The 21258-nt window shown below is 33.1% G+C and overlaps 2 protein-coding genes across 3 annotated transcripts in view; one reads left to right on the forward strand and one right to left on the reverse strand.

Annotated features, from left to right (window-relative positions):
- The window catches only part of LOC113403513 (zinc finger protein 93-like), a 122954-nt gene extending 110334 nt beyond the window's left edge, over nt 1-12620 (reverse strand). Inside the window, exon 1 of the mRNA XM_026644095.2 lies at nt 12606-12620. The gene's annotated coding sequence lies outside the window, so the exon portion shown is untranslated. The remainder of the gene's footprint in view (nt 1-12605) is intronic.
- The window catches only part of LOC113403500 (inactive dipeptidyl peptidase 10), a 196724-nt gene that overhangs the window by 90507 nt on the left and 84959 nt on the right, over nt 1-21258 (forward strand). The window lies entirely within an intron of this gene.

Here is a 21258-nt window from a genome sequence, read left to right on the forward strand (position 1 = left end):
TGAATTATTTTTTCTGTTATAATACTTATTAAATTTATTTTTTATATTTGGTAAATATGGTTCATAAGTATATGTTAAGTCATTTACTTTTTTATTTTCAATAGGCTGATATAGGCATATGATTGTAAATGGTCATCGCCAGCCATAGACGTGATTGGAATTATAAGAAATATAATCGATTCTATACATCGCTAATGCCCTACGAACTTTGAGAACTGAGATGCTATGTCTATGTAGTACCCGTGGAAACGCTATCACACAAACTTCAAAATGAAACCTAACAATATGTAATGCCTAAAGACTGGGTACTTGGTACCCAAACCAAACGGGGTTGCACAAAATTTTCTCTTTCCTAACCATGTCCTAATATATTTGGGTGGCGTAGCATGTCTTATATTTCCATCCTCCTCGCTAACATCCATCTCTCTCATAAACATACCTCCTTACACACTCCATCCATGTTTTCTTAAGTCGCCCTCTTCTCCTCCATCCCTCTACGCACGTCATGTAAAATTACTGGGTGTTTTTCTCCTTCAAGATTGAATAAATATAAATGAGCAGTAGTGTGCTATTTAATTTAAAAAATCCGCAAGTGTCTGTTACTGAAAAGAGTATTTTAGTAATTACTTTAAATATAAATAACCTTTGTAAATATTACCTTAGAATAAAAGATGAATATTTGCTTAGTTTGCCTGATTCGACATTTTTCCTCCTGACTCCCTTCAACACCGCATATTAAAACAGATAAACACAATTTTACATATTTGAGCGCACTCTCATTGGATAAAAAATATTCTCCCAACAAACAGCATTACTAAGTAATGTTGTATTCCAGTTTGAAGGGTGAGTGGCCCACTGTAGTTACAGGCACACGGGTCATAACATCTTGCCAATGTGTTCCCAAGGCACATAGGCAATGTAAGAAATGTTACCATCAGGTGTCCCGTTTGCCTCGGACTACCTATTTTATATTTAATGTATATAGTTAATTATTTCATGAATTCATCATTCTTCATAACGTTTTCATTAATTATGTATTTTCATAATTTGAACCAATAATCTTCTGTTAAGGTGTTTTCGCCATTCGGTTCTTGTTGCATAAGCTGTGATCAAGATATCATTAACTCTCACTTTAACCTAATTTTTAATGATCATGTTTATCCCTTAAAATCTTTTGACTTCAGTAATGTAGTCTTTTACAAATTTTGATCTAAATAATAGTTTTTTATTGAATTATTATTTTATTATTAAAACCGGTGCATGTACGTTATCTTCGCACGTGAGAAGTTAAAAATAGTATTTAATTGCTATGAAACAATTCATTACAAAAAAATAATAATAATCTACTTATTAATAATAAAATTATAAATATATAAAGTAATTTCTTCTTTGTTCAGCATCACTGGAACACTTACAAATTTAAACATTCACATTTAAAATTTGTAACAAATTAAACATTATAAAATACGATAAGGTATGAAGTTATATTTCGAGCGACTTGACACTCAGTGAGCTGTTTAGTGAGAAACTTCATCATATTGCAGTTTTAAGTCAACCTGGCCGCGCATCATAAAAATCATAATTTCTTCGTAACGCGCGAAAATAACTTAAAATAAAATGTAATTATACTTGCTGTAACTGCTGCTTTACCCGCGCATAATTTATAAAACACAAACTTCCAATCCCCGTTTTCCCCTTTAGGGATGGAGGTTCGTAAAATCCTTTTTTTCTTTCGTTCTTAATGGAGGTCTACACCCTATAAAGAACCTACCTGCCAATACCTGCAAATTATAAGATTGTAGTGTGTGTTTTGTTTCTGAGATTTCGTAATTAATCACTGAGTGGTATTTCGCTTTTATACATATATATATATATATATATATATATATATAGATTATTGCGTCAAAATCAACTGCTGTCTATATAATATAATATATAAAAATCAAGTCTCAAAAACACCCGTACGTCACATAAAGTAGATACCTCCTCCGAGTGAACACAGAAAATTAATTTGTAAGAATATTGTCTCGCTCTATCTGAGTTTTGGCCTCTTTCTAGATCTCTAGTGTATTTGAGAATTGCTTATACTTCAATAACGGCTACCGTATTTATTTTCAATTTTCAATTTATTTTTATTTGAACACGTTTCATTTCAAATGGAAAGTTATAATGATTTGTAATATAAATTTTATTGTGAATGAATATACTATTTTTTATTATATGGATAGGCAGACGGGTGAATGAGCCATCTGATGACATGTGGTCACCACTGCCCATAGAGATCGGCGCTGTTACCCTGGGTCACTCACCCTTCAAACCGGAACATAATACTAAGCATTGTAATTTGGCGTTAGAATATATTATGATGAGTAGGTGGTACGGATTTGCACAAAGCCTTACCACCCAGTAAATATACTTGAATAGATTTGGTGTGTCTGTACTGACTTTGACGTTTTTTGGCATAAAAGTTGACACAACAGATTTTAATACTATTTCTTTGTTTTGACAATTGGTTAAAACAGACAAAGACAACGCGCGCCGGGTTTTCGTAGAATATTAGTCTCGTATGCATTTCCAATTATTGTAGACACTTGCGTTAGGGATATTGCCTTAGTACTATAGTTGGTGTGCGAAAAAGTAATCAGTAATTGTAAAGTATGCTAGTAATATATTTTAAGTAAAAATAATAAAATATAAAAACGCCAAAAAGTATAAAAGTAAAATGTAAAAAAGGCACGGGTAACTGTGCGCCTGTGGATGTTGTAAATTAAATAATATATATTGAATATTATTTTATATTACATAAGCTCTATCATACATTTTACTTCGTGCAAGCCCACCTGGCTAGGTACCACAATATAAGCTACTTACTAATAGCAATTAGTATTATTATTTATGATTTATTTATTCATTATTGGTTACCGATACTTAAAACTAAATTTAACAATTGGATTAACAAAAGTTACTTGAGGTACAACAGGTGGCCTTAGCTAAATCAGTAATCTCTTCCAGGCAAGAGGACTGGTTGTAAATTAAATGTGTGAAGGGATACAATTAATTAAATTGTGAATAAAAAAATACGCGTGAATGGGTCTCGGGACGCCCGACAGAAGTGATAACTTAAACTAATCGCCGTATGCGTAAAAGAAAGGGAAGCCGTGCAGACTGGCGCCGTAACGCGTTACGTAACGAAACGGTTTACTCTCCCATAAGAAGTTATCACTTCAAAATTATACCGCATGTATTATATAACACATAATACAACTATAAATAAATAAATACATAAATAACTATGTCCAATATACGTAAACTATTGTATCCCGGCTTGAAAAAAAAGTTCGTAACGAACAAATCATAAAAACACAACAGTTATTTTATATATGTTCTTGTAAATATTTAACAGCACCTGTTACGAGGAGAATGTGTGTATCAAATCTCGTAAAAGTATTTTAAACCATTGACACCTCATTTGAGATTTGGTCACACTTTTGCTACTCTTGACAACACTACCTCGTATATTAAATGTCAATTTCAAAAATTATTTACCAATTCAGATGAATTAATTTGTCTTAATACTAAACGCTCATTGGTCGTCTCTTACGTCATCGACTGCTACCGACCAATGATAATTCAGACTAGAGATAAATAGGTAAATTCGAAGTTAAGCTGGAAGTTATTTTTACTATTATAATTACTATTATATATTTATATTTACGTAATTTAGAATTTCCATAGTTAATAAATAAATATATAAAATATTTTGTTCACTAAAACATCCTATAAATTATTTATCATAAGACCAACCAAATACTTGTTAATATTAATAAATATAAACACTTTAAGCTCATCAATACACCGCCTACTCATATTCACCATCCAAGCAACAGTGTAATATTAAATTCACGTGTAAACGCTAAGCCAGTATATTTAAACATGACAAAACATTTTCATTATTAACTCGAGAACATAGCCTGTGATATATAGTATGTAATATCGCATAGTATGAGTACTAAGGAGCAACCTGCGAATGTTTACACTGCTTAGGAAAGAATAAAAAATGTATGCCTTATTATTAATAAGAGAAAACTGAAACTTTTCAACCACGCTGCTTCATTGCATTCTGGTACAGAAGTGATATTTTTATTCGATATAATTGTTTTAAATTAGGAAAATTTCGGGGTACTTTCACGGGCACGGGTTTGAACTCGCAATCTCCGATTCAAACTTACGAGATTTATTCAGTAGGTATGTGCAGTACTTTGTATAAATAATTTATAATTTTAAATAAGATACACATTTAATTTTCATCTTGTGTAGCTTAATTTAATTCAGTATGCATTTATAAAATGACCCCATTTTGGAAGAATGATTTTAAAAAAATATATCGTTTTTGTATAGAATATTAAATTAAATGTTTAACATACCCCGAAACCATTATTTAATTCAACTGGAACCTAGATACTGAATTCCACGCTGTCAGGACTTGCTCATAGCAATCTTCACTGAAAAGAGGCGAAAGGAAATTGTGTAGCCTAATACACGAGCAACGCTTCCCGCTTTGAGTCTAGACTTAAATGTGTTAGATTTTCAAGTAACATATATTACATAACTTTTATAGAAATGATGAATGGGTCATATTATTGAGATTTCAACAAATCTTTACGTTTATGGGTCTCAAAATATATTCAAACTCTGTATATTTACCACCGGCACTTTTTTAAACCAGATCAGTACATATTGAATGTCAAGTTTGAATAAATATTAATAGAATAGTACTGAAAAGACTTAATTTATTGTATTATGTCAAACCTTTGTTTTATATCAAAATCACACCACAGCACATTTGTTCTTCTATCGAATCTTCATTTGATACAAACTTTGATATGTGATAACACATTACAAATAGAAAAAATAATATTATAATATTGATACTCTGTTAAATTACAGTAACAGCCTGTGAATTTCCCACTGCTGGGCTAAGGAGACCTTATCCTTTCCCCTTGAGGAGTAGGTTTGGAGCTTATTAGACCACGCTGCTCCAATGCGGGTTGGTGGATACACAAACATTTCGCAGGTTTCCTCACGATATTTTCGTTAACCGCCGAGCATAAGATGAATTATAAACACAAATTAAGCACATGAAAAATCAGTGGTGCTTGTCTGACTTTGAACCCGCAATCATAGGTCAAGATGCACGCGTTCTAGCCACTGGGCCATTTGGGCTCACTGTTGTTGCTGTTGGATTAATATGACATAAATATATATAAGAACGATATAATAATAAAATCCGAATTGCAAGGAGTCTTTGATTAGCAAAAACGAATTTATGTTAATAATAATAACAGGAGAAAGAATAATGATTATTCCCTGCCGGGACGAATACCTCAAACAACGAAATATTTTCTTAATAAGTCTAGTAACTATATTTCTTTCTATATTTAACCACGTTTATCGTGATAATTTGGCTGTTTGCTGGTAGTGGTAACCAGTGTTTACGCAGCAAACGTACGAGAAAGGAGGTAGTCCGATATGGACACTTCTAATGCCGTCAACATCTACCCGCAAACGCCAGTCTCGTGAACAAGACGTTCGTAGATAATGTCGAAATATCGAGCTCCACCAAATAAAAATTAAAAACATGGTAAATATACCGTTCTAAATACTGTTAGTAATAAAAATAACCATGATAATTTAAAAAAAATTGGCTGTTGTAAGTATTTAGTTATTTGCTATTTAGGTTTATTAATATGTATCACAATAATAAATTAATTACTAAGTATATAGTATTACTACTATTACAAACATATAGTACGTACGTTATGTGGTATATGTAATAGTAGTGTACATATAAATAGTGAAAGTAACTGTCTGTCCTTCGGTTGCTCTTATACGGCCAAACCACAGAACCAAATTTAAATAAATTTCGTTGAAGCTATCTTGAATTCCAAAGAAAGACATAGGCTTTTTAACGCCTAACTCTTGATGAATAATCCCTTAAACGCGACCGAAGCTGTAGACGACAACTAATTTTATATATAAGTGTAATATATTTAAATCAGTTGCTCCGTGTGGTAAACGTTAAAAAATAAACAGTAAAATAAAAAAAGCCTGTATTTCTCACAAAACATTCGAGTATTAGAAGTTAATAGTTAGAGTTTTCTATATATTAATATTTATACTATTTAGTGTTCGTATTTTTAATTAGTTTTTTTTTTAATTGAATTAGTCTGCAAGAACCATTCTGCAGGTAAAGGCCTCCTCCAATTTGTGTCAATCCTCTCACGACTTTGCAGTTTGCATCCAATTTGGTCCCGCTGTGTGCATGATTTCATCCTCCCATATTTTACGAGGTCTTCCTTTTTTCCTCTTGCCTACCGGTCCTTTCCACGTTGTAACACTTTTAGTCCATCTCTGGTCTTGAAGGCACACCACGTGTCCGTTATAAATTACTGACTCACGCATTTGATTGCCTCGTACACTGTCAATAAATATCGAACGCAAATATATATTTTTTAATCGGACCGGCAGATTCTTAGTTCACACAAATAAGCGAACTCTTTCCAAATTCAACTTTCATTATTTTTCTTTTCCTTTTCTCATGCATTTTAGGATCCTCGTAGACGAATTTTACGCGAAGTAAAATCCGAAAAGAGAACACTCGGATTTAGTCAGCTTCACAAACAATGTCTCTGTTTCAGATGGCCATTTCGATGTTGCGATCCCTTATCCCTTACCTTAGTATGGACTAGTGATTTACGACCCTACACTCTAATAATTTTCAGGATTTTCTTAGAGATGGTGACGTAGCCAAGTATATTTTTAGTGTTTTGGCGTTTTATGTTCGTGTACGTGATGTATGTAATATTTTTGCGTACGTGTTTCAACAAAATGTTACAAAGTGACGTTGCACACAAATTTAGTCTGGTAATAATAATTATATCGTCACTAGTAACTAACCAAAATGAACCAATACGACAGAAGGCCTTTGCTCAGCAGATACTTTTCTTTATTAAAAAAAAAACCATTTATAACAGCAGTATAATTGTATCAACGATCTCCCCAATGTTCTATTTTCAAATACTCGATGCCATTTACCTGTTCCTCGTATGTACATATCGTTCGTCTTGTTTACCAATGCTAATGGTTCGCGAGTTTGTTTTTTCAAACGATCAAAGAGGAACCGGGAAAGATAGTGTTTCGTTTGCATTACGTAATTTCAAACGTCGTTTGATTTGTAGATGTAGTAATAAGATTTAATTATTCTTTCTACAAACAGCTGTGTTCATTTTTGAAGAACGAGAACGCCAATTATAATTCTTATCGGGCTAAGATCGGTAATTACCTCTTGATTTTGTTTTTATCATATCAAAATATTATTTATTCAGGTTTAAAGCTACTGTTCGGAATGTAGATTGTACCGAGAAGAACCGGCAAGAAACTCACTAGTTGCTCTTTCTTTTATGAAATGGCAAGTGGAGATATGTGTCACCTGATGGTCAGTGGTCACGACCGTCCAAAGGCATCTGTGATGTAATAATATGAGATATTCGCCGTTCCTTAAGTCACCAATGCGCCACCAACTTTAGGACCCCAATTATGAGACCTACGACGTTATGTCCCTTGTGCCTGTAGTTACACTGGCTCACTCATGATTTGAATGGTTAATATTTCTTACAGCGCCATTTTCTATAGGCAGTGGTGACCACTTACCATTCGATGACCCATATGCTCGTCCGTATACTTGTATCATCAGAAAAATCAACTGTAGCGACCTTATTTACCACGCTATATAATATTTTTACTTTCTTACTTTGTATAATATCTCTAAAACTACTGATCCATTATACAAAGTGCTAATGACAATTTGGTGTATGGATAACACTTAAAACTAATTTGTAATTAATATTTTAATGGGGACTACTCTCAATGCGATTAATTGGATATAATGCTGTGAATATTCGAAGATTTTAATAAATATGAGCAAGTAATACAAAGTACTATTTGGCGGTAGAATATCCGATGAGTAACCGATACCTACCCAGACGGTCTTGCACGAAGTCCTACCATCAAGACCGCCAATTAAATAGATCAATTAAATGAATACATATAATTATTATTTATACAAACATTGACTTAAAAACTAAAATGTACACATCCGGACTTAGGTTAGGTTAACTTTATTTTGTGTGAAGAAAAAAATCAGTATGTTTACCTTGACGCAAGTAGTTAGTAACCTAAATATGATATACAGAGATCATCCTAGGAGACACGACCGAGTCGAGGTGATTAACGTGCCTAGGTATCTAGGTCGCCTATATCTAGAGTGCTAGAAGGCATGTCATCACTGGAACGACTCGTGTACTTTGTTATTTTATGCGCGCTTTTTATTTACTTTTTCTTGACGTCGTAAAAACTGTTAACAATTATTATATAGTATTTAGATGTTCATTTTTTATTTGGAATCTATATGTTAGCGAGTTTGTAATCAAGTCAAGATTACCTTTTATAGTTTTATAAACAAATAAATTAAAAGTAAAAAAAAAAAAATATTATTTTATTACATAAAGAAAAAAAATAAACTTTTACACTAAAACATTGACTGTTAACTTATAATATAATTTCACATTTGACACAATTTATATGAATGAATTAAAAAACATATCCGCCATCTTGGGTGTTCCGCCATGCAGGATTTAGAATGACGTCACACGATTAACCATGAATTGTCATCCAAACTGAACGTGTACACAAAATTTCAACTCAATCGCTTAAAGATATGTGCTTCTAAATGGACTTGGAAGATTTCCCCCTTACATATATTGCAAGTTGAATGAAAGCTAGTAGAGAGTGGTGTCTTGGGACAACGTTGCGTTGGCTACCACAAGAATACCACACGGTACTCTTAATTTAATCATTCTCAATCACACGTTTTAAAACAATAACATAAATAAATAAAACGATATACAATAGAAAGACAATGAGAAGAGAAATAGGGGGAAAGGTCACTTGAAAGGAGGCATAACGCTTTTTCCTTACGTGACGATTTTTTTTAAATATATATTTTCCGGGTAGACATATGAGTCCACTCTATTTGATGGTAAGTAGAAGTGGAGTCTAAATGCGAAGACGACTAGTACAGTCAGTAAGAATGAACTGCACTAGTCACCCTCGCCATGCCGGCTCGCAAGATACCTCTTCACGCCTCGTTTGAAGGCACTCAGGTCACTCTACTGTAAGCCGCATCGATTCAATAAAAAGAAAACTGGACTAGGAAGAAGTATTATACATTATAGTATTATATATACATAACTCATATTCTGAATTAATAACTTAAAAACATTTTTTTAATATCAAAATACATTCGACATTACCTAAAAGTTGTTTCTTTAACTTAATGTGACATTTTATAATTATAGCCTAAAGTTTTAATCGTAATTAATACAGTAATTATCGAGTTGTATTAATCTCATTTATATCAACTTTATAAACACGTATTATATAATTTTTAAGCCATTTTCTGCCTCGCTCATTTACATTTTTATTGACATTTTCATAGAAATTTTCTCTGTGGACTCAGCTTTCGCCGGCGATTTTTCTGAACCGATACGACTTAGGAACCTACAAGAAAAGAGCGTACTCCTTCCTTAAAGGCCGGCAACGTATCTGCAAGCCCCCCGGTGTTGCTGATGTACATGGGCGGTGGTAGTCACTTTCCATCAGGTGCCTCCTATCACATAAAAAAAAAATATGAAAATTATTTTTTTATTCAGACAATATATATTCTCTGATTTTATACAAACAAGCTGTCTTCGATTATTAAATATGAATATCTGATCACTAGTGATGTCTAAATATGAAAGACTTGAAAAAGTGCGCCATTATTTCCGTTACTCAAAGATAAATGGAGTTAAAAACATTTATGATTGATCGTTTCAAACAAAGGCACAATCAAATATTATAGAAGGATGGAAACGAACTAAAATATCAAACGAAAAGTTAAAATGAGACAGTAATAGCTTTCAGCGAAGACGATTGTATTCTGCCTTTCCGTGTCATTATATTGAATAACTTCTGCTTCGACTTCGTTTGTGGACATTGAATCCAGATACTAAGTATATTTTATTTGTTTCATACTCAACTTTAATGTGGGCCAGTGTTGATACTATGGACTGTGATTATTATTATTTTTATATTCATTTAAAATAGATCGGATAAACATTGACCCTGTACTGTGAAGTATTAATTATCACGTACATTGCCAATACAACACCAATTTTGGAGGCTAAAAATGTATCTAGTGTAGTGTAATTACAGTACACTTGCTCACTTACCTTTTAAACCGGAACGCATCAATACTAATTATTGCTATTTAGCGGTAGAATATCTGATGAGTAGATGTTACCTAACCAAACGGGCTTGCACATAGTCCTACCACCAAGTATATCTTTAACTTTATGTAAGATATAAAGTTATATATTGTATTTAAATTTATTTTTACCTTGTTTTGATAATCCTATTGGCCGTTCTACCTTACATGGATGGCGTCACCGGGTGAAAGGAATACTACTCGAACGTTTTTGAAATGAAAATTACTTCCGTCTCATATGAGATCGGTACTCTAATCTATCGGTGCTAATAATTATAATAGTTTTAAATGTAATTTAAGAAAAATGTCTTCCCTATCTTTACGAACCGCTTTCTGCTGAGTGATTTACATAAATTATGTCGATGTCATAAATTGCGCCGACAGCGCAGCCAAGATTAATTAGCATTAGCATTAACAGCCTGTAAATTTCCCACAGCTGGGCTAAGGCCTCCTCTCCTTTTTTGAAGAGAAAGTTTGGAGCATATAATAATAAGTCATAATATATTTTATATCATATTTTACATAAGTCCACGCTGCTCCAATGCGGATTGGTGGATACACATGTGGCAGAATTTCGTTGAAATTAGACACATGCAGGTTTCCTCACGATGTTTTCCTTTCACTGCCGAGCACGAGATGAATTATAAACACAAATGAAGCACATGAAAATTCAGTGGTGCTTGTTGGGTCAAACGAACTTCCGTCAGATGAGTGATGTTATGATTGGTGTTGCGTGTTTTTGGGAACTATTTGTACTAAATAGAAAATAAAATAATTTACGTAATTTTTATTCCCTGATAGAAACGTTCCATGCAAACCCAGATGGATTAGGTTGCTTAATAGAAGAACTTGGTGGCAGAATTTTGTGAAGCCTATCTGGATAGTTCTCATTAGGTCTTAAGGATTTTAGGGTGAGCAAGACAGTGTAACTACAGGTTAAAGGTACATTACATTTTTGTTCCTCAAGCTCTCGGCGCTTTGGCTGGTTAGGGATGAGTAATTTATCCTATGTTTAAGGAAAACATCGTGAGGAATTTCTTTTTGTTACATTTACATATTATACTATTTATCATATTTCACTTTTTCAATATCTATGGTTACATATAAAAATTTAAGATCACGTCGCCAATATTTCTGATTTCCCAAAATAAACTGAAAATTCTTACAATTTCGACTCGAATTCGAAAGACACGAACGAAAACACGTTTAAATGTCAAAAGACAAAATTAGCTTAAGCTTTGAAGATGTTTATTCTATTTTTGTTATATATATTGTTCTGATTGGTCAACAATTCAACAGTTATTAAGAACACAGAAATATTATTTTACATTACATTAATTGTGAAGTGATCATTGCCATTGTTCGACCTCTGCGTATCCGTAGCACACATTTGTATCTGCTGCCTGCGCTAGGTCTAATATTATGTTTGTTTTCTTATCCATGAAATAGGATTCCCTATCCATTGATGCTCAGTGTGTCCTCTGCAGCCGCTACTTCATACATAACAACCTGTAAAAGGCGAACTGCGCGTTATAGCATATTCTTCTTTCGAAGCTCATTACAACACTGATCCAACGCAGATGCAGCGGATTCACATCTATAAAATCAAAACCAAAATATTCTTTATTTAAGTAAATAATCAAAAATAAAGATAGAACATGGTTGGAATCTAGGTATATAAATATAGAACTCAGTAGTTACTCTCTTAATAAATGTCCTTAACCAAAACTAAATACCTGTATTTTATTCCACAATATATTTGACTAATATGAACATTTTAGTAGCGAAATTAAACGTATATAAACTCTTGGTTATAATAGTAATAATATATATTATAATAAAAGGAAATTATATAAATGCTTGATATAACGCGATGCAATATTACGTTCACTGGTGGACTTATATAATTATGCATATTGCGAGTGATAGCCTCAATTCTGTCTGCCATTATGTTAGCTGGCATGCCATTCATCGTCACGTCTTTATAATATTGCGCGGGAGAACGAGCTCAGTGGTCTTTTGGTAAAGTTGATTTTTTTATTGTTTACATTCAAAGAATTTTCATTCCATTGTGAGTGACAATTATACAATTGTAACCATTGATATTTTTGATAAAACACGAGCTGTAGAGGCATTCTGTAAGAAGAAAGTCGAAACTCACCGCCGAAAACGAGAGTTAAATGTCAGAATATGATATGTGACATTGTCTATACTAATTATAAGATTATTATAGGATACACGTATCAAAATGGCGCATCACCGTAAGACGGTTGTCAGAATTTCATGTCAGTGAGATACGAAATTCTTACAGAATCACACTGCTGTTTAAGAAAATTAGTTAAAAGAGCCTTTTATATCTTTCAGTAAAAAGTCAAAGTCAAATTAAAATAAAACTCTATTGTATATCGCTACATTCACACAGCTATCCGTTTTACAGGTTCGTATACTTTTTTTAGGCGATGACGTATGTTGTTGCACGACGGAGACCAGACGAAATCGAGTCTCCAGTAAAAAATACCGATTCGACAAAATATACACCGGTCCGTGTTACAGGTCCGACAGTTTGAATATAATAGCCGTAAGGTGATATAGTGATGCTATTACGTACCTGTAACTTTGAGTTTTGTTATTATTATTATAGACAACCTTACGTATCATTTTCTGACACTTCAAGATCGATGAGTTTCGAGTTCACTCTTACAGAATCGTGCTGTTGATGAAGGTTTTGAAACCGAAAAAATAGATCAATTGTGCTATCAAATTATAACAATACTAAAGCAGAGCAAAGTGGCCTCGTTAATTGTCCCTGAACACGCACAATGTGAATCTTCTTAGGAACGTTTGTCTATGACCATTATAAAGGTAAATTAAAATTGTAGGATGCTTACATAATTTATATTAAATTATTTTTTATCGAATTTTAACTAAGGCCATTCAATTCCTACACAAAACTATTTACAGACGTAGTTACTTCTATGAAAAAGCCTTAATAGCTGAATATTATTAATAGTTTGAGAAGCAAAATGTGTTGATAAATATGGATTACTTAATACATTGACAGCCACACACACAAACACGGTCCATAGTGAAGTTAATACTAATTAAATTGTATTTAATTTACAATGTAATTTATTAGAAAAGATTAACTACTGAATTGCTTGACAGTTATTTTTAATAAAATCAACATAACGAAACGGTGACAGTTTAACATTAGATTTAAACTTGTAAAATGACGATTCAAAACTTCACGCAACAGCCCACAGGAGTACTTTACTCATGTTTTGATTTGATTTGAAGATAACCGACTCTATTTTGACCTTTTTCGTACCCATTATGAATACATGTGTTTTTGTAGTTCTGTTGAAAATTTAATTGCTATTTTTTTTTAGGAAAAAAAGCACGTATGTTGATACTGGAGGCTGAAAGAATTTGACGTACAGAAATGCTTATATTTGAAGCGAGCCGCCAAGATGTTTAAGTGGCTCTTCAATCTTGTGTGAATACGGAGCCTTTGAATTTAAAGTTACGTAATTATAACCGAGATGGCCCAGTGGTTAGAACGCGTGCATCTTAACCGACGATTTCGGATTCAAACCCAGGCAGGCACCACTAAATTTTCATGTGCTTAATTTGTGTTTATAATTCATCTCGTGCTCGGCGGTGAAGGAAAACATCGTGACGAAACCTGCATGTATCTAATTTCAACGAAATTCTGCCACATGTGTATTCCACCAACCCGCATTGGAGCAGCGTGGTGGAATATGCTCCATACCTTCTCCTCAAAGGGAGAGGAGGCCTTAACCCAGCAGTGGGAAATTTACAGGCTGTTTATGTATGTTATGTAATTATAATTGAGCTCGCTTTAAATACGAAATATTACTGTATACAATTTCGTTATATTTGCATTCTGTATGTAACTCATTATTAAGTGCTTCTAACTTTGCTTTTTATATTATTTGAATAAAGAATATTTTAATTTTGGTTGATGTCTGGTCTAGAAAACTCCTTTCAAGAATATTGAAATAAGGTGCAGAGAAATTCATATATAACGTCTACTGATATTATAGGAATTCAATATAAATGACTGTTACAACTATATAACCTCTAAGCTAAAATCTAAGTTTCTCAATTTTTTTAATGGAAAAAAATGCATATATGTAGTTGTTAATTTCAGTGTTGTAAACATAAAAATACAATAAAAATGATCGCGCATGGGCGATATAAGGAATGTTTAATATTTTTACTGTGACAATGTCTATGGGTGCTGGTACTCACTTAAGATAAGGTCAATTTGTCTGTCCGTTTACCTCGACTAAGAAAATATCGTGTCCGCAGAGAATAGTGGCAAGAATGCTATGCAGATGAATGCAGAATTTCTTTATTGAATTGCAATTTTGGGTACAAAATAACTTCCTGTCACGTATTTAATATACCAGAAATCGTGCAGCACCCACTACTTTAAGGTTGAATTGTTCAACTGCGACGATGTTAAGATACAACGTGGAATTAGAGACGAATATTTACACTACTTTCCGTTACAGCATTTTACACCGCAGCGTTTTTCCGACAGAAGACAATTGGGTCTGTCCCCGTTCTCCGGAAATAATTTTCTTTAAAACAATCACAATATTTGAATTTCAATTAGTTTCCATGTAGAAGTAATTCAAGGAGTTATCATTATATTTTACAAAAATAACAGATATTAGTTTAGTGGCCGTTGGAGCAGACGAGTCCAAAAGTAGAGAACGTGGAGGCAAAAAAGGACTTGTACCATGCGGACTTTAGAGTGACGTATGTCCAACCGTGCACTGCGATTGGCTAAATGATTATTATTAAAAAAACTCTTTTCGAAATGAAAATTGAAATATTTAAAATCTACTATTTTTTAAATATGTTCCGTACTATAAACTTTATTTATATATCAAAACTGGTCCAATTAACATTGAACTCGCAATTGCGCTATGAACTTGCATTAAAGCTATCTTCAAATCATTATTGCTTTCGATATCGGCTGAATTGCACTTCGGTTTTATTATCAGCGTGAATGCGTCCCTTAATTGTTGTGAACCGCAATTCAAATGATCCAGTCGCCTGGCGCGCTGCCAAATTAGATAAACATGGTATTTTTAGAGTCGACTGACTAGACACTTGCGGTTTTACCCACGTGGTGTTACTTAGATAAACAAAATTTATGTAATTGGAATTGAAAATTGGTTTTGAAGAGAATTATACACGTAATTAACGTGTTTATGTCTACTTCTGGATACTAGATGGCGTTACGTCAGATCTTTGATTCTTTCTACATCATGGATGGATGGCAAGATTTGCTTTTTGTTTTATATATTACATCGGAAAGATACGTAATAAATGTGCTTTATTTGTAAACATTAGTGAAATACAGTATCGTTAAGATCTAGTGAGCTACTTCTTCAGAATTATATACACACGTGGTTATATATAAATAGTCTTGATACTTTACAAAATCTCATCACAGAACTAAGTATGTATTTTTTATTTATCTTTTAAACTACAAAGAGATCGATTAATTTAACTAATAAACCAAGGTACTATACATAAGACGCGACTATAAAGTATTTAATATGAAGTTATGAAAACTCAAATGTTTTTCTACCATCATATTAAAAGGAAAATACAACTAAATTATTGCAATATTATATTAAAAATATATCAAAATAAACCAGAGAAGTTCCGAAAATTATTTTCAACTCACTAATTTAATTTTATCTTTATTTTCCTAATAAAACTGTCTTCAAAGTTAAGATGTTACAAATATTGAGTTTAGGATCGCTTTTTGTAAATATATTAAAACTGAAACAGACTTTTCAATTAGTTTGTATCTGTGTATCTCGAATTCCCAGGTGAAACTGCTTAAATAACTGTTTTATTGCAACAATTATAATGATGGGAGCATTCTTGCCAAGATTAATGTTAATTATTCTACAGAATTAGTTTGTTCATTTTTTAAATAAGTGATGAGAGTAGCTTGCGGTGTGTTTTGACTTTATAATTTTATTTTGTCTCATAAATTAGGACAATCTATATCATCATAGACATGTGCGACTCCTTCTCAGACAACGGCGAAGCTACGGACAAAAACTAGTAGTACATTATGTCTGCACTGCATAAATACAACCAACTCGTTTGTTATAGGAAAACAGCTACACTTTGTATTAGAAATACCATTCATAGACAAACGCTATTATCGCCTAACAACAATATTTTGTGTTCCAACATTTCGATTTGAATGCTTAATGAGGGAATAATCAGGCACAAGGGTACATAGAGTTCAAGTTTGTCTATGTTTTGCAATGTAGGCTAATTACCAGCCTGTAAACTTCCCACTGCTGGGCTAAGGCCTCCTCTCTTTTTTTGAGGAGAAGGTTTGGAGCACACTCCGACACGCTGCTCCAATGCTGGTTGGTGGATACGCATGTGGCATAATTTCTTTGAAATTAGACACATGCAGGTTTCCTCACGATGTTTTCCTTCACCACCGAGCACGAGATGAATTATAAATACAAATTAAGCACATGAAAATTCAGAGGTGCTTGCCTGGGTTTGACCCTGCAACCATCGGTTAAGATGCACGCTTTCTAACCACTGGGCCATCTCGGCTCCTACAGTAGAAATGTATACAAGAACACTTATCAGGTTCCTTTTTATTCAGTGCAGGGAACCGCTGGAATAGGAAAGGGTTGACCCATAAATTTTACAATAATCAATGCTTAATACCAGGAAATAAAGTCAGCAAGAGCAGGAAATTTGAAGACATACTGACATTGATGACTAAAACATAAACGATAATATTGCCAGAAAACATATTAAAAAATTAAGTACATTATTTAAATCCGTTTCTAACTTGAGTTTGAAGGCATGTCTTCTTCCTAACCTGCATTTGACTACAGCTGCCATTATGCTTGCCAGGCGCTCTTTCATTATAAAAAACGTTAAAAATTATAAGAAGTAGAATTAATAAAAACTCCGTAGGTATGTTTCACTAGTCTACGGTGAAAAGAGACATTCGAGACTTAGTAGCTGGATTTTATTCAATCAAATTTAAATAAATATATTTTCATTTCAAGTTTAGACCCTTAATATTATTTTATTCCAGTGATATAATACCTCTGTCGGCTTCCATTACAAAGTCGGAATTAAAGAAAATTAATAGTGAGTTGTTGAAGTTTGCTTAGAATGCTCAGCGTCGGCCGCTGTGTTTATTAAATTCCTAAAGCGTCTCGTTTATTTAAAATGTTCTCTAGTCCATTGTTCGAGAATAAATTTAATATACCAGATCCACTACTATACTTAGAGGTAGAAAGCCACATGCCCTCTATAGTTAGACGATTTACGAATAGTCAAATAATAAAAATATGTTGATAGTAGAATAATAAAGTCACCAGTTTGATAATTTTTTTATTGTATAAGTAGGCGAACGGACTATTGACCCATCTATGGATGAGAAGGGCCGAAGATCGGGCTCAGTGACGCGCCTTGGGGGAGGCCTACGTCCAGCAGTGGAGTAATACAGGCTGACCATGATGATGACGATGAATGGTAAGTGGTCACCACCACCCATAGACCAATGTCTATGGGTGGTGGTGACCACTACGCTGTAAGAAAAGTTATATCGCAAATGCGATACCAATCTTGGGAACTAAGATGTTCTGTCCATTAAATCAAATCAAATTAAAAATATACTTTATTCAAGTAGGCTTTTACAAGCACTTTTGAATCGTCATTTAACAAACTATATTAACTGAAGCTACCACCAGTTCGGAGCGTAGATTCTACCGAGAAGAACCGGCAAGAAACTCAGTAGTTACTCTTTTTCAACATTTAAAAATACAGTCATTATTTAAAAATACAGTGTTAGTTAAATACAATTATATATGTGTAATATATCTTCCCTGGAAGTCAACGAGTGTTAAGTCCACGCTTTTTTATCATCTGTACAATATTTTATTGAATAAAATGCCTTCTTTACCAAAGTATTTTTTACAAATGATTTGAATTTATGATACGGCAAAGGTAAAAATGTCTATGCCTGTAGTTACACTGGCTTACTAACCCTTCAAACTGAATTATAACAATACTGCCGTTTCTCTCTCATAATCCTAAAGAATGGCAAATCCGCGATTATCAGACAACTTCAGGGCCAACGGCTTTCAGAGAAACAGAAGTGTAAACACTGCCAGTAAGAATAAACTGTTAATATACTGTTATCAATATACTAATGGACTTATATAATATACATTCTCTGGAGTCACCCAAAAATACAATAGCTAGACTATTTTTATTATCAATGTATGTAGCCAACCAAAGATATAAGACTATTTTTATTTATGTTAAAAGTTTATATGTGTTATCCAATATAAAGTTCTATGGATATTTAATTATGAGCTACATTTGTGTTACATACAATTTTAGCCAATACACTTATCCAGTATCCGTGCCCATTGACCAGATACGTGAACGAAAGCGAGTGCTATGAAATCGCTACAAACATAGACTTGTTTTAATTGTTCCGTATATACGTGTCAATATTTACAAACTTGATTAGAAGTAGAATAATAACCGGTTAGTATCCTATCGTTAATCTTTAACGGAAGCCTTAGCCAGGTCAGGTCAGGAAGGTCGGACATATACAGATTGTCTTTTTTTATCTGGTGAAGATCATTTTTTTTATAAAACTACATAAATATAATTGGAAAATCTTACCACAGGGTCGAATCCTATAAAAAGAAACGAAAACTTCAACTTTTCCATTCAGAAGTCAGTAGTAGATAAATTTATAAGTAGGTATTCAATTTAATAAATCTGCTGATCAGATACTCGTAAGTTATAAAAATAGTTTAGTACGTTTATTTTACCGAGAACATTATCAACAATGCTTTGAACTTCGCGAAATGTCTTAAGTTCTACTAAAACTATAAGTTATCAGAAATCATCTGAGTATGACTGAAGGCACAGCTGGTTCAGATGGCTGGAGCGTGGCTGAAGTTAGTTTTGTTACTTCGAATATGTGTTTTTGTGATAATGGATCCTTCGATGGCCATTCTCACGGAGTTTTAGTATACCATTATTTTTTAGCTTTAATGTTAAAGATGATAGAATTTTCGATAATTTTCACGCGGAAGATATATTCTGGAAAATATACCTGAAATTTATTAGAATACTGTAATCGTTTAATCGCATAATTAAAATACTTATGGAATTTGATAAGAGGAAAGACTACGTAGTTTCTTTCAGATTTTTTCTTAGTAGAAACTGTTCTGCGAACTTTAAATTCGATTTAATATTGTAAAATGACGATTCAAAAGAAATGGCAAGACTATATTTTATTACCTACGTAGTTGAATAAAGTATATTTTCATATTGCATTTTGATTGGAATCACCAAATTCGAAAGAACCGTAATTATATAAGTATATACATATAAGAGTATTATATGTAATAGGTATGTATAAAATGTATAAATGTTAAAAAAAAAAGTTAAATTACATAGAAATGTCATTATATCAATGATAGCCTGACACCAAGTCAGTCAATTTTAATATTTGTTATGATCGTATTGGATAAAGAAGCCCTTATTTTTTTAGATCACATGTAATATATATTTGCAATTTTCAGTAACTGCATAGGTCGTTTAACATTTAAATTATAAGTTAATTTATTTTGTTTTTGACGAAAACGATTTATCTATATCTATATTAATATTATAAATGCATAAGTAACTCTGTATTGTACCTCTTCACGCTTAAATCGTTGAACTGATTTAGATAAAATTTGGTATTGAGGTAGTTTGAGAAACCGGGTTGTACATAGGCTATTTTTTTAATTGAGTCTCAAGGTGTAAAATGGGGGGGGGGCATAGTTCGTGTGCTCCAGGTAAAGATTTATACCACCACTACCACCGCCACTAACCTTGGGATCCTGTTACGTCCTTTGTGTCTGCAGTTACACTGGTTCACTTACCCTTCGAACCGGAACACAACAATACTAAGTATTGATGTAGTAAGACTTGACAGTAGAATATTTGATGAGCGATTGGTACCCACCCAGACGAACTTGTACAAAGTCCTACCACCAAGTATCTTAGATTTTTAGTGTTGAGTAGGTGCGCGTGTAGAGAACGTTCAGCACGACAATGACTGTGTTATAATGTTTCTTTATTTATAATCATTATTAATAATGCCATTCTTACTATTAATAAAACAACATTTAGAAAACAAACTTTTATACACAAAATTTAATGTTAATACTGTTAATGTTGAGGAGGGCCTTCCTCTAGAGCAAATACTGAATATGGAAATAGGTCACTCTAATGCAATTAGCATCATTTGCGGAACCGAACCGACATGTAATATTTGAACCGCGGGGGTTAGAAGAAGTAGTTCTAATTCGGCTTACAAGATTTGACCTAAATATACAAACATTGCAAGTTAAACAAAAGCTTGTAAAGCATGAACACAACTTATAATAGTCTATTCATCATCCTCCTGCCCTTAACCCAATTTTACTTGGGGTCGGCGCAGCATGTCTTCTTCTTCCATACTTCTCTGTTGGACGTCATCTCACTAGTAACATTCTTTCTAACCATATCGTCTTTCACACAATCCATCCATCGTTTTTTTGGTCGTCCCCTACCATCCACATCTATTCTCAAAACCTTTCTCAAAACATGGTCCTTATAATCGTCTATTATTTTACAAAATAGGTATGTGGACGGGCTACCCAATGGTGATGATATTATCTTACACGATTTCGATAAATCTCAACGAATACCAGCCAACTACGCAGCAGTTATTATAATTCACAAGTGTGTGCGTGCTTTCCAAGGCACGAGAGTGTACACTGTACATATTTTCAATT

This window comes from Vanessa tameamea, chromosome 25, assembly GCF_037043105.1.
Source record: "Vanessa tameamea isolate UH-Manoa-2023 chromosome 25, ilVanTame1 primary haplotype, whole genome shotgun sequence".
Taxonomy (NCBI): domain Eukaryota; kingdom Metazoa; phylum Arthropoda; class Insecta; order Lepidoptera; family Nymphalidae; genus Vanessa; species Vanessa tameamea.